The sequence below is a fragment of the Trichechus manatus genome, unplaced genomic scaffold (genome assembly GCF_000243295.1).
Source record: "Trichechus manatus latirostris isolate Lorelei unplaced genomic scaffold, TriManLat1.0 scaffold00199, whole genome shotgun sequence".
NCBI lineage: Eukaryota > Metazoa > Chordata > Mammalia > Sirenia > Trichechidae > Trichechus > Trichechus manatus.
The window spans coordinates 295,481-307,690 of record NW_004444135.1 but is presented as its reverse complement, the minus strand read 5'-3'; the positions used below and the strand labels follow the sequence as shown (position 1 = coordinate 307,690).

At 38.4% G+C, this 12,210-nt stretch overlaps 1 non-coding gene across 1 annotated transcript; it reads right to left on the bottom strand.

Annotated features, from left to right (window-relative positions):
* Positions 1 to 4,153: 4,153 nt before the first annotated feature.
* On the bottom strand, positions 4,154 to 4,224 carry TRNAG-ACC (transfer RNA glycine (anticodon ACC)). Its single transcript has one exon. It is a non-coding gene; the product is annotated as a tRNA-Gly (tRNA).
* Between the last annotated feature and the right edge of the window lie 7,986 nt (positions 4,225 to 12,210).

Below are 12,210 nucleotides of genomic sequence, written 5' to 3'. Positions count from 1 at the left end.
TTATTCGGGGCTTCTTCCCTTTCCATACAAAGCTAATGATTAGTTTTTCCATCTCTTTGAAGAATGTTGTTGGTATTTGGATCGGGATTGCGTTGTATTTGTAAATGGCTTTGGGTAGAATTGACATTTTCACAATGTTGTATCTCTCACATTTTTTAATGTGCTTCTTTTAAAACAGTCTAATGTACTAGTTAAGAGTTCAGGCTTTGGAGTTAGATTGCCTGGGTTTAAATCCCAGTTCTGGCACTTACTGTGTGAACTTAAATGATACTAATTTCTTTCAGTTTTTTTTAAATTACTAAAACGGAAATAACAATAACATATACTTCTAAGGATGATGATAAGGATTAAATGACAAAATTCATTTAGTGCTTGGCACACAATGCTTAATAAATATAAGCTTTTGTTTTTTATTACCTCCAAATTTCAGCTATACAGCTTGTAGTAACGAAATACTCTATTGTCTTTGAGGGAGTCTTTGCTCCCTATGTGTGTGTATGTGTGCTTTATGTTCAGGGCCTCCTAGTGAGTAAAGTGAAGAATAATTAAGGTTGCCTGACAGCCTCTGGACTGCTTGGGTTAAAATAACACCAAGGCTAAGTTGTTTTAGGTAGACGATCAGAGTCAATGACTAAGAGTCAAGGGCAGATGAGAGAGGACACTAGAAGAGTGGAATGCGTGCTCTCTCCTGTCCCTGTGAACTCTTTGGCCCTGGGCTTGTGGACTCTGAAGCCTCATTCCAGACAAGATGATAAAGAGACAAGTGCCAAGGAATAACCACTGATGATAATCCTAACAGCGTAGAGGGCCAGACCACCCTCCTACCACTCCATTCACACTCCCCATGCTTCTCTGAAATGGAGTATTCACTATTACAAGGACATCGCCCACATTTTTCCACCTCCACGTCTCTGCTCATGTGATTCCTTTCCCTCACAGCCTGTCTCTGCCTGTCTCAGAGACAAGCAAAAATGACTGCTCTTTCAAGATAGCATCTCTAGCTTTCTCTGACTTTTCTGAGCCCCTGTGAAAAAATTTTAGAATACCTACTATGACCTTGGAATTATGCTAGGTGCTAAGGGGATGTGGTGTCAGCCCTTCAGGAACAGTTTAATGGCTGCAATAAATTGAATTTATTTGTACCTTGTCTCTTCCACAATAGGTTGTGCGATAGCTAGCAGTAAGGAATATACACAATGTAATAGATTAGTAAAAGATAGTTCAGATCCAGGAGAGAGAAGAAATGAAATATACTAACCAGTAAACATCAAGTTCAGCATCAAATTTAGCTCTGTCCTTCCTGGGAAGGAGGGCAGAAAGGAGAACCCAATGATCTCTTATCATAACATTCTCTCACCAACAGAGAAGAGGATGTACAGAGTTCCTAAGGGCAAGTAAAACTTTTTGCTGACCCTATTACAGACGGTCCCAAAGCCTACTTTTCACACAAAGATTAAATAGGCCTATAAAATAAACGATAACACATGTGAAGAACGTGCTTCTTATTAGTTCAACCAAATGAGACCAAATGGGCAACTCCTGCCCAAAGGCAAGATGAGAAGGCAGGAAGGGACAGCAACTGGATGAATGGACACAAGGAACTCAGGGTGGGAAGGGGGAGTACGCTGTCACATTGTGGGGATTGCAACCAATGTCACAAAGCAATATGTATAGAAATTTTTTAATGAGAAGCTAACTTGAGCTATAAACTTTCACCTAAAGCACAATAAAATAAATAAATAAATAAAATCTGGGAAAAAAGAGAATATTACAGATGTTTCAGTACAGTGATTACATTTCAATGTCAAAACTGCTAAAACACAGGCATGTACAATAGAATACAAACTAGTTCACTAAATTCCAAATTCCTTAAATGTAAAAACTATATTTTATTAATCAAAGTAAAGACAACAATGCTATTTTGGAGAGTAACTCACCATAACACCACCCTAGAACTCTTTTAGAATTAAACAAACTGAAATAGTACATAAGGATTTAAACAAATGTCAGTTACCAATACAATACACACATCATACAGACATAAAGTGTAATGCTAGAATCAAATACTAAAAGCATACTCATTTTTATATCTCCCTATACTAAACATTACATTGTCATTAGTAAACAATTCCCTGCCACTTAAACCAGGTCTGACACGAGTTCAGCCAGAGGAAAACATAACTTGCCTCTTCTTTTTGACCGGAAGATGGTGCCCTCTGGGGGCAGTCTGGCCCTAAATGTACAAAACTGGGAATGTTGCCATCTACGGCTCTAATTTCTTTCAAGAGATTCAGCACCACTCTCTCAACTATACACTTTTATCTAAATGTCTCACCTTAATCTAAAATCAAATTCATCGCCTCTCTCCCCATTACACCTGCTCTGTCTTCTCTATTTCTGTTAATAGAACCGTCTTTCTCCCAATTGGGCTTAAAAACTTGGAGTCATCAATCTCTCATTCCTTTTCCTTGACTCCAAACTCAATCAGCAATCACATATCGCTTTTCATTTTATTTTTGGATTCTTTTTTTCCCTTTTATTGCCAGCATCAACATTCAGACGCTGAGCCCATATTTATGCAATAGCTTATATTAATCTTTCTAAAATATAACACTGTCAAATTCCTGCTCAGAAACATTCAGTGGGCCTGTAACTCACTATATGTAGGCTAAACTTCAGAGCCTAGAATTTACCTACTCCCTTTACTCCCTGTTGTTGTTAGTTGCCATCCAGTCAGTCCTGACTCATGGCGACCCCATGTACAACAGAACTAAAAGTTGCCCAGTCCTGCACCATCCTCATGATCATTGGTATGTTTAAGTCCATTGCTGCAGCTATTGTATACTGCCTTCCAACCCAGGGGGCTCATCTTCCAGAACTATATCAAACAATATTCTGTTGTGATCCATACGGTTTTCGTTGGCTAATTTTTGGAAGTAGATCATCAGGCCTTTCTTTCTAGTCTGTCTTAGTCTGGAAGGTCTGCTGAAACCTGTCCACCATGGGTGACCCTGATGGTATCTGAAATACCAGTGGTATGACTTCTACCATCACAGCAACACATGAGCCACCATGGTACAACAAACTGACAGATGGGTGGATTTTACTCCCTGTCAACCCTTTATTTCCTTGACTTTCATACTGGTTTACCCCCATCGCTGTACTGACTCTCCGTGTTCCTCCACGCCAAACTGCTCTCCTACTTCTCCCCTATTAATCTAAATTCAATTTTTCAAGGCTCAGGAACATCCCACCTACTAAATGCTAATGTCGCATAACTCATAGTATTTACTGTCTACCTGGCTCACTCAATACCTATTTATGTATGGCTTTGTGATATCACTAAGTTTGCCTTATGACATTTTTCACATTAACACTGACAGCATATATGTGAGCATTTATCTTGTCTTCCCAAGTAAAATGTTAAGTTCTTTATACTTCTTTTTGTTGCCCACAGTGCTTAGCACATAGTAGACACTTAAATACATCACAGAATCTGAGAGGGAGACCTTTGCGGTCATCTATTCCAAACTCCTACCCAGAGTAGGAATCCCTTCTGCATTCCTCTTAGCCAATCCTCCAGCTTTTGTCGACACTTGTGACACTTCTCAGCTACCTCACAAGACAGTCTGTTCCACTTCTGAAGAGTAGTAGTTAATAGAAGGGTTTTCATCAGTTTCTGAGACACGGCTAAGTGAAAATGCAAAGTACTGAATGAGACGTTCAGTATGTGTACCTGTATGCTTGTACACGCACAGAATACCTCAGTAAGTATGAACAAGATGACGGTGTTATCTCTGGACAGGGGATTTGGGTAGCTGGGAGACAGGGATAGAAGATCTCATTTTCACTATTAGATTCTTTGGTATATTCAGTTATTGTTGTGGTTATTAGCTGCCATTGAGTTGGCCTCTGATTCATGGCGACCCCAAATACAATGAAATGAAATGCTGCCCAGTCCTGCACCATCCCCATAATCAGTTGCAGACTGAACCATTGTGATCCATAGGGTATCCACTGGCTGATTTTCAGACGTAGGTCACCAGGCCTTTCTTCCTAATCCAGCTTAGTTTAGAAGGTTTGCTGAAACCTGTTCGGCATCATAGCAACATGCAAGCCTCCAGGGACAGGCAAGTGGCATCTGCACGTGAGGTGCACTGGCTGGGAATCGAACCCAGGTCTCCCACATGGTAGGCTAGAATTCTACCCCTGAACCACCACTGCCCTCACTATATTCAATTATAAATAAGTAAAACATATTTTAAGTTCTTTTCTTATTATATGCTTAAATTTTACTCTGTGAAACTTATCCTGATCCTATTTCTGAACTGCCCAGCATAAGTCTAAAATGCTGATTGATGAACTGTTATTTTAATGAACTGGGGCTAAGAATCATGTAAATATACACATGTAATGGAGGCTTATTAAATCCGTTAAGTCACATATTCTCTTAAATGAGTTAAAAATTTACGCCAATATGCTTTAACAATTTATTTTAAAATAAAACTTTTTTTTAATACAGATAATGGAATACAGGCAGTCCCCAGGCTACGAACGAATTCTATTCCTAAATCTGTCTTTAAGTGAAATTTGTACATAAGTTGGAACAGTTAGGTACGATTCATATCTAACGTCAGTTAGTCAAATGTTTGTCTTAGTATACAGCATACAGTGGACCTTTCTATGCATAAAAAACATTAAAGAAACACTTCCAGATACACTAAAACATCTTTAACACAACACAGTAATAATAATGTTTTGATGCATATCGGAAGCTAGCACACCACTTGTTATTATGAATCAGTTTGTACCTTGAATTTTTAATGTAATAGGCTTTACAGGGGTTGGTTTGTAACTATGGGTTGTACATAAGTCAGACGTTCGTAACCCAGGGACTGCCTGTAGGTCATTTCCAAAGTTACACACTTTTCAAATACGTTGTCTTAATTAATTTTTTTCCTTGGGCCTTACGTTTATTGTAATTCATGCTGGCATAAGACACTGTTGCCTAAGGCATTATGAAGTTATCGTGTATGTTACATGAGCACCTTTGTGGTATTCTTGACACCTGCAGTACCCTCTTGTTACACGAGGCCCTAAAACATGTTTAGCAAGTTTAAGGATAGATTAACAGTTTCCAGAATTATGCACTCCCAAGTTTCAAAGGAGCACTGAGAAGAAAGATCATACCTAACTATTATGAAAATTTTATAGAGTGAATGAAGATATCCTCCCTCACCATTATGAATTAGCATGCATTTAACATCCTACACAACTTGGGAGCCAGTAGAGTATACAGAATAATGGAAATTATATTGAGAATTAAATAACCTATGTTCTAATCCTGGTTCTTTAAATATCTGGGCCCCCAATTTCTTCTCTATTAGTAAAATTGTCATGGGTATTAGACTATCTCTGAGACTCTTTCAAATGTAGCTTCTGACTATTTATGACAGCTTCACATCAGAAGGTGCTCAGGTATTAAAGTCCATAGAGTTAGAATTTATATGAAAATCACCCTCTTCCCAAGGGTATGGTAAGGCTTCCTTAATACTGGAATCATTCCTGGCTCTAGGCATTCTCCTTGTTATCTATCAAAAATTATCATGTAAGAGATCTTCACAGGTCTGTGTTTACAGATGTGACCAAATTCCCCATTTGGACTGTGAGATATTGACATCATGAAACTTGCCATCCCTCAGCACACACTACAGGGGAAGTCAGCACAACTGGACTAAATCAAAACTAAGAAGCTTCCTGAATACAATCAAACACTTTGACGGACAGAGTAGCAGGGGTAGGGGTCTGGGGGCCATGCTTTCAGGGGACATCTAGGTCAATTGGCATAACAAAGCTTATTAAGAAAATGTTCTGCATCCTACTTCAGTGAGTGGCCTCTGGAGTCTTAAAAGCTTGCAAGCGGCCATCTAAGATGCATCAGTTGGTCCCAACCACCTGGAGTAAAGGAGAATGAAGAACACCAAAGACACAAGGAAAGTATTAGCCCAAGAGACAGAAAGGGCCACATAAACCAGAGACTTCATCAGCCTAAGACCAGAAGAACTAGATGGTGCCTGGCTACCACCAATGACTGCCCTGATAGGGAGCACAACAGAGAGTCCCTGATGGAGCAGGAGAAAGGTGGGGTGCTGAACTCAAATTCTAGTAAGAAGACCAGACTTAATGGTCTGACTGAGACTGGAGGAACCCCAGAAAGCACAGCCCCTGGACTCTCTATCAGCCCAGAACTAAGTCAATTTCCGAGGCCAACTCTTCAGACAGGGATTGGACTGGACTGTGGGACATAAAGTGATACTCATGAGGAGGGTGCCTCTTAGCTCAAGTAGATACAAGAGACTAAACGGGGAGCTTCTGTCCGGAGGTGAGATGGGAAGGCGGAGAGGGTAAGGAGCTGGTTGAATGGACATGGGGAATCAGGGGTAGAAAGGAGGAATGTGCTGTCACAGTATGGGGAGAGCAATTAGGGTCAGATAACAACGTATGTATAAATTTCTGTATGGGAGACTAACTTGAAACGTAAACTTCATTTAAACTACAACAATTCTAAAAAAAAAAAGCTGGGAAAAAAAACAAAACAAAACTTGTCATCCCTAAACTCCTCTGAATTTGTATGGGTAAAGTGGGTCTTCAAGCAGTGATGACCATTATTACCAGCTACAGTGTCTTGGTTATTGGGCTCTGAAAGTCCCATTCATAAAAGTCTGCTCAATTCAAGGAGCACTTCTTTAGTGTCTAGGAGGCAAAGGCAAGGTGCCAGGAGCTGGGGGAAACACTGTGCCCTTTTCCACACAGTACAAAGGGAGGAAACATGAAAGGCTTCTGTGAGTGAAAGGGCTGCTTCAGATTACACTGTGCTCATCAAGCACCTATCACAATTACTAGATTCCAATCTTTAATCTGAAAAAGTTTCTTGGAATTCATACCTTTTGGTTCTAGTTCTCAATAAAATCAGAGCCAATTGAATCATGGGCAAAAAACCCAGTTGGAAATCCACACTGATGATGTAATCCTCTTAGAACGCATTGCCCTGCTGTACCTGGATACCTGGAAACGTCCTCACTTTACTCTTGCACTGTGCCTTAGTTTCTCAATCTGTATGGAAACTCATGGTTTCCACATTCAAGTTTTTCTCCTGTTAGGCACTGAGGCAATCCATGTTCACTTTTTTAGACACAATAGTATTGTGGCCTCCTGGCCAAAAAAAAGGGCTTATCACAAATCTCCTTTGTCATTGCTACTATTCTCGAAAGGCCAAAAGCAATGGTAAAAAAAAATTCCTGCAACTACTTTCCCTTATCACATTTATCATTGTCTGAGGTCATAAGGAAATTAAGCAAGTGCTTCTTGCAGTCATTTCTTGTATCAACAGGTATTTACTGAGCCACTACATCTGTGGTGAAATCTGAAGAATCCAGAAGCAGTGAGGACATTGTTCCTACTCTCTGGGACCTCATGATTTAATGGGAAGCTGTGGTTCACCCAAAAACCTGACTGAGAACAGCTAAGTGTCAAGTTATCAAACGCTGACAATAAGAGAAGAAATCAACTGGACTATGAGGTAAAACTATATAATCTTAGAATTGTAGGAAGGCCAGCGTGCATCCAACCCAACCTCTCCCTATAAGCAGAAATCTTTCAACATCCTTTGCAGGGTCACTGAGTTTCTAATTTAATGTAGAATGGACATGTCACAAAGTAGTCCATTTAATTTTTCAAATCCTCTTATTGCTAGAACATTTTATGTTGAACCAAAACTCTCACCTACTTATTATTATGTATTTATAATAAAGATATTCTATATATATTTATATAGAGTATAACATATTCTATAGAATATATTTATATAGTCTGTAATAAATAATATTTATTATTCTATTATCTATTATTCTATAGAACATTACTATTCCATTCTATAGTTATTATTCAACAATTTTTCAAAACTTTATATTTTTTAAGCAGTATAATGTGTCTTTAAAAGAAATACTAGGCACAAGCCCAACATATAAAGTAGTTAAAACTGGAGCTCCTCTGTTGGAAGCAGCAGGGGGCACTCAGCATACTCACTAGTCCCCCCTTCTCCTCTACCCTTAGGCACACCACAGAATCCCTGCAGCTCTGCAGAGCACAATTTGAAAACCACTGCTCTAAACGTAATTAGAGTCAATCTAATTCCATCTGTACTTTAACCCTTAAAGACAGCTATCTTGTCCCTCCCTAAATCTTCTTTGGATTAAACTTGCCCATTTCAAATTGTCTATTCCCTTTACGTGTTTTTCCTCCATATCTCCCCTATCTTAATCATGCTCCTAAAAAATGTAGAAGTCATATCTGAACACAATTCTTTAGATCCTGTGATCAGTTCAGGATACAGTGGAACTGCTGTCTCCCTTATTATCTGGACACCAAGTAGTTGAAGAGGGCTTAGTGAATGGAGAAGGACTTGAGTTGGGCCTTGAGAAGGGCAGGATTTAGATAGGTGGAGAGGAGAAAAGATAAGATTCCAAGCTGGGGAGCCAGCATGAACAAAGATACAGAAATTGAAACAAGGGCTTCCTGACATGCTTTGAATACATCCCTTTGAGATCTTTACTGTTTTTTTCCCCCATTCAGCCAGCTGCCCATTATCTTAATTATTTCTCAGAAAAAAATTAAGCCAGATTATATCTCTATGAGGAGTCCCCGGGTGGTGCATACAGTTAACATGCTCGGCTGTTAACTGAAAGGTTGGAGGTTCGAGTCTACTCAGAGGTGCCTCGGAAGAAAGGTCTGGTGACATACTTCCAAAAAAATCAGCCATTGAAAACTATGATAGAGATGGGGTCGCCATGAACCAGAATAACTTAATGGCACCTGTTTTTTTTTGTTTTTTTTTTTTAATCTTTATGAACGTATACTTTTATTGTTTTGGGATCAAATGACTGACATGATCTCATCAGTACTAAAACTAGATAATTTCAGTATGACAGTAATTACCACAAGGGAAAGAGTACTTGATGAAGATGTTTGATAAATCTGTGTCCTCTTTCAAGGAGTCAACATCTTGACAAGAAGACTCAAAAAGGTGATAACACTATTGAGGAGCATCCCTGGGATTCTCAAATCTAAAGCCAACCCAAGGACCACCTTGTCTCCGCAGAATAATCTTTTATCACTTATTAAACCGCAGGTAATATGTGCCCCAAATGGTCTCCTGACTGTAAAAACAATGGCATTTTCATATAGATGAGTGCTAATCGACCAAGGTTAACACCCTATGACAACAAATATTAAAAGACCAACTTTTTTGGTAAACATGTTCATCACAGTCTATCTTCTTATGTTACTTAATTTGCCCATTTACAGACAGAAATTCAAACATCAATTTGCTATATAATTTTTTTTGTTTTTTAATTCAAGAAGGAAGATCTTAAAGACAGGACATTTCACTATCATTTTCCCATAAAATGCATTCTTTAGTGATTATATAAATAATTACTATTTCACATTACAGGAATGGGATTTTCACATACACAAAACTCACAAACCTGGTGAAACAGATCTTAACCTAAATTTTAATATGTGTTATGAATCTAAAAATTTAAGGCCTAACAACAACAACAACAACAACAAAAAACAAAAAAACCCTGATCTTACTAGCATTTAGGGTTATTGATTCAAACATTTTATTTCTATTATTTTCTCTTTCTCCTTCATCTCAAAAGGAGATAATCTGAATTGCTCTAATCTGAAAAACAACAATAAGTGTAGCAAATACTTGACAATGAAGATGGAAAGCCTCTAAAAATCTGTTACCTTAGTAACGGCAAGAATGTGGAAGAATAAGAATACACTGTCAGGACATCATTTCAGATTCCACAGATTTGAGGCCTAAATACAGTCAGCTTTCATTAGCTTTTGTTTTTCCCAGCAGGTCCTTGGACTTTGAAACAAAACCTGAATGACAGCTATGAGCAATTCCAGCCTGGCTCCTGATTAGCTATGCCAAACAAAACAACTCTCCGCAGTGTAAACTTTCCAGGCATCTGCAACGAAGCCTCTGTAGAGACTATAATTCCTCAGTGAGATTTGAAGGAGAGTCAGAGGTTGGGGGGTGAAGGGTGAACAGGAGGGGGGAAGGGAGAAAGAAAATAAGACCTTCCCCATCTACCTCCAACTAGGTTCCTGAACTAGTCTCTGATCAAAGCTGGGGGAAAAATAAAGTAAAGCTTGTCTAGGTATTGTTGCTATTGTTGTCATAACCTTCAACTCTGCCTTACTCTACTATTTAACCAACCAGTTCTCTGAATGTGAATGCTCTATTCCAGTTAATATCCATGTCATCCATATTATCATGTCTTCCAAACCACCTATGCGTTTAAACCAACCGAGTGATTCCGAGGCCTTATTAGCACCAAATAGAAAAAGTAGCTGATCAAAGAGATTCAAAAGAGAAGGGGACCAACAATATATGAACAGAAAGTGCCCTGTATGGATGCAAACTAAGACTTTTGCCATTTGTTGTCATTCACTTTTGCTGTATGTGGACCTAAAATTAATTACATCAGATGACAGCAAATTGTGCACGGTGGTCCCATCTGCTGCATAATTAGATCCCTGAGGAACTAAGTATTAAGAAGCTTTTTTCTTATGATCAGGCCCCTTGATTCTACCTAAGGAACATACCTTTATCTACACAGATTAATTACAGGTTAGGTCTTAAAGCAGTCAATTTTGATCAGTTGTGTGATTTTAAATTTGTAAGTGGTTTTAGAAAAAGCTGTCTGGAGAAAACTCTGTACTGGAGTCTAGTTAAAGGAGATGAGAGTTAAACTAGAAAGGTTGACTTAAAAATCTGCAATAATCCTCCCATAATGTCAAGAAGTAAAAATGATTATTTTTATATTTCTTGGCCACACAGTAAGATGGTAGCACTGAAATTTGCTCTTGTCTTCTGGAAAAATGACACTTAACCAGACTCTGATCTTTTACTGCTGCTGAGAAATAACCTACAAGAACTGATGGCTGACTTACTTAGAATGCTGGGTGACAAAGATCCCTTCTTCTAGTCAATAACCTTCTTTTTTTTTTTCACCAGTGTCTCCATGATTATATAGCATTTAAAGTAAGGAAAATAGCTCTAACACCCTAAGATGTAATTTGCAGATATATGGCAACAGATGTCACAGAAAACTCGCTGTTTATACAGCCACATCATAAAAGCCTGACCTAGATTTAGGATAGCACTACAATTAAATCATTGAAAGTTCGAGTGGAAAATTCAAGTTCAGCTATACTAGAAGTGCCTTCATGAAAATCACAATTAAGGAGACATTAATTTTAGAAACTAAGGACAAGGAGAATTTCGATGTTTATGATAGGTAATACCAAAGTAGGAAGCTACATTTCCAATTATTTTATTGGATTTGCCTGCAATCCCACCACTCTATTAAACTATAGAAAAGAACCATAAGAAGATTTTTATAATAGATGAAGATAAGGATAATGACCTCAGAACAACAGAAAATCCCTCAATATGAGTCTATGCTTGCAATCACAAACTGAACCTGCTGATTCAGCACAAAGTCATCAACAGTGTTCTTATCTGTAAAAGGAACGATCCATTGTCTGGCTGAAACAAAGGGCAGTGCGCAGGAAATCAGCCAAATCTGGGCCAGATGGCCACTGATTCAAGTTTCATTCTCCCCATCCCCCCAACCTCCCTGGCACTGCAAAAATAGATTCAGACAGCATTTTCAGTTTCCAGGTAATAACTTCGCTATACAAAAGGTATAAACCTTTTACAGTTACCTATGCCCCCCTCAACACCATCTAATTTGTTAAAACAAAATGTCCTTATAAAAAGTTAAATGAGGAAGTTGCTATGCAGCCATATTGAAAGGAAAATACCTCTGAAAATCCACAGTCTGTTTCTTAGACACACATGGAGTTTTACCAAGTGGAATGATTAAAAAAAATTCATACTGATTTGCCGTCATCTATTGTCTTTCTAAAACTATGACATAAAATAGAAATGAGACCAGAGAAAATTTATCATAATCATTTTCTACAGGTAGACGTAAAATGTATCCCCTCACTGGGCCATTACCTTGCAAAGACTCTCATCATTTGTAATCTAGAAACGCTTTTTACAATTACTAAGGACAAGCTACCAACAAAAATGACTACAATAAGTATTAATGCTAATTCTCA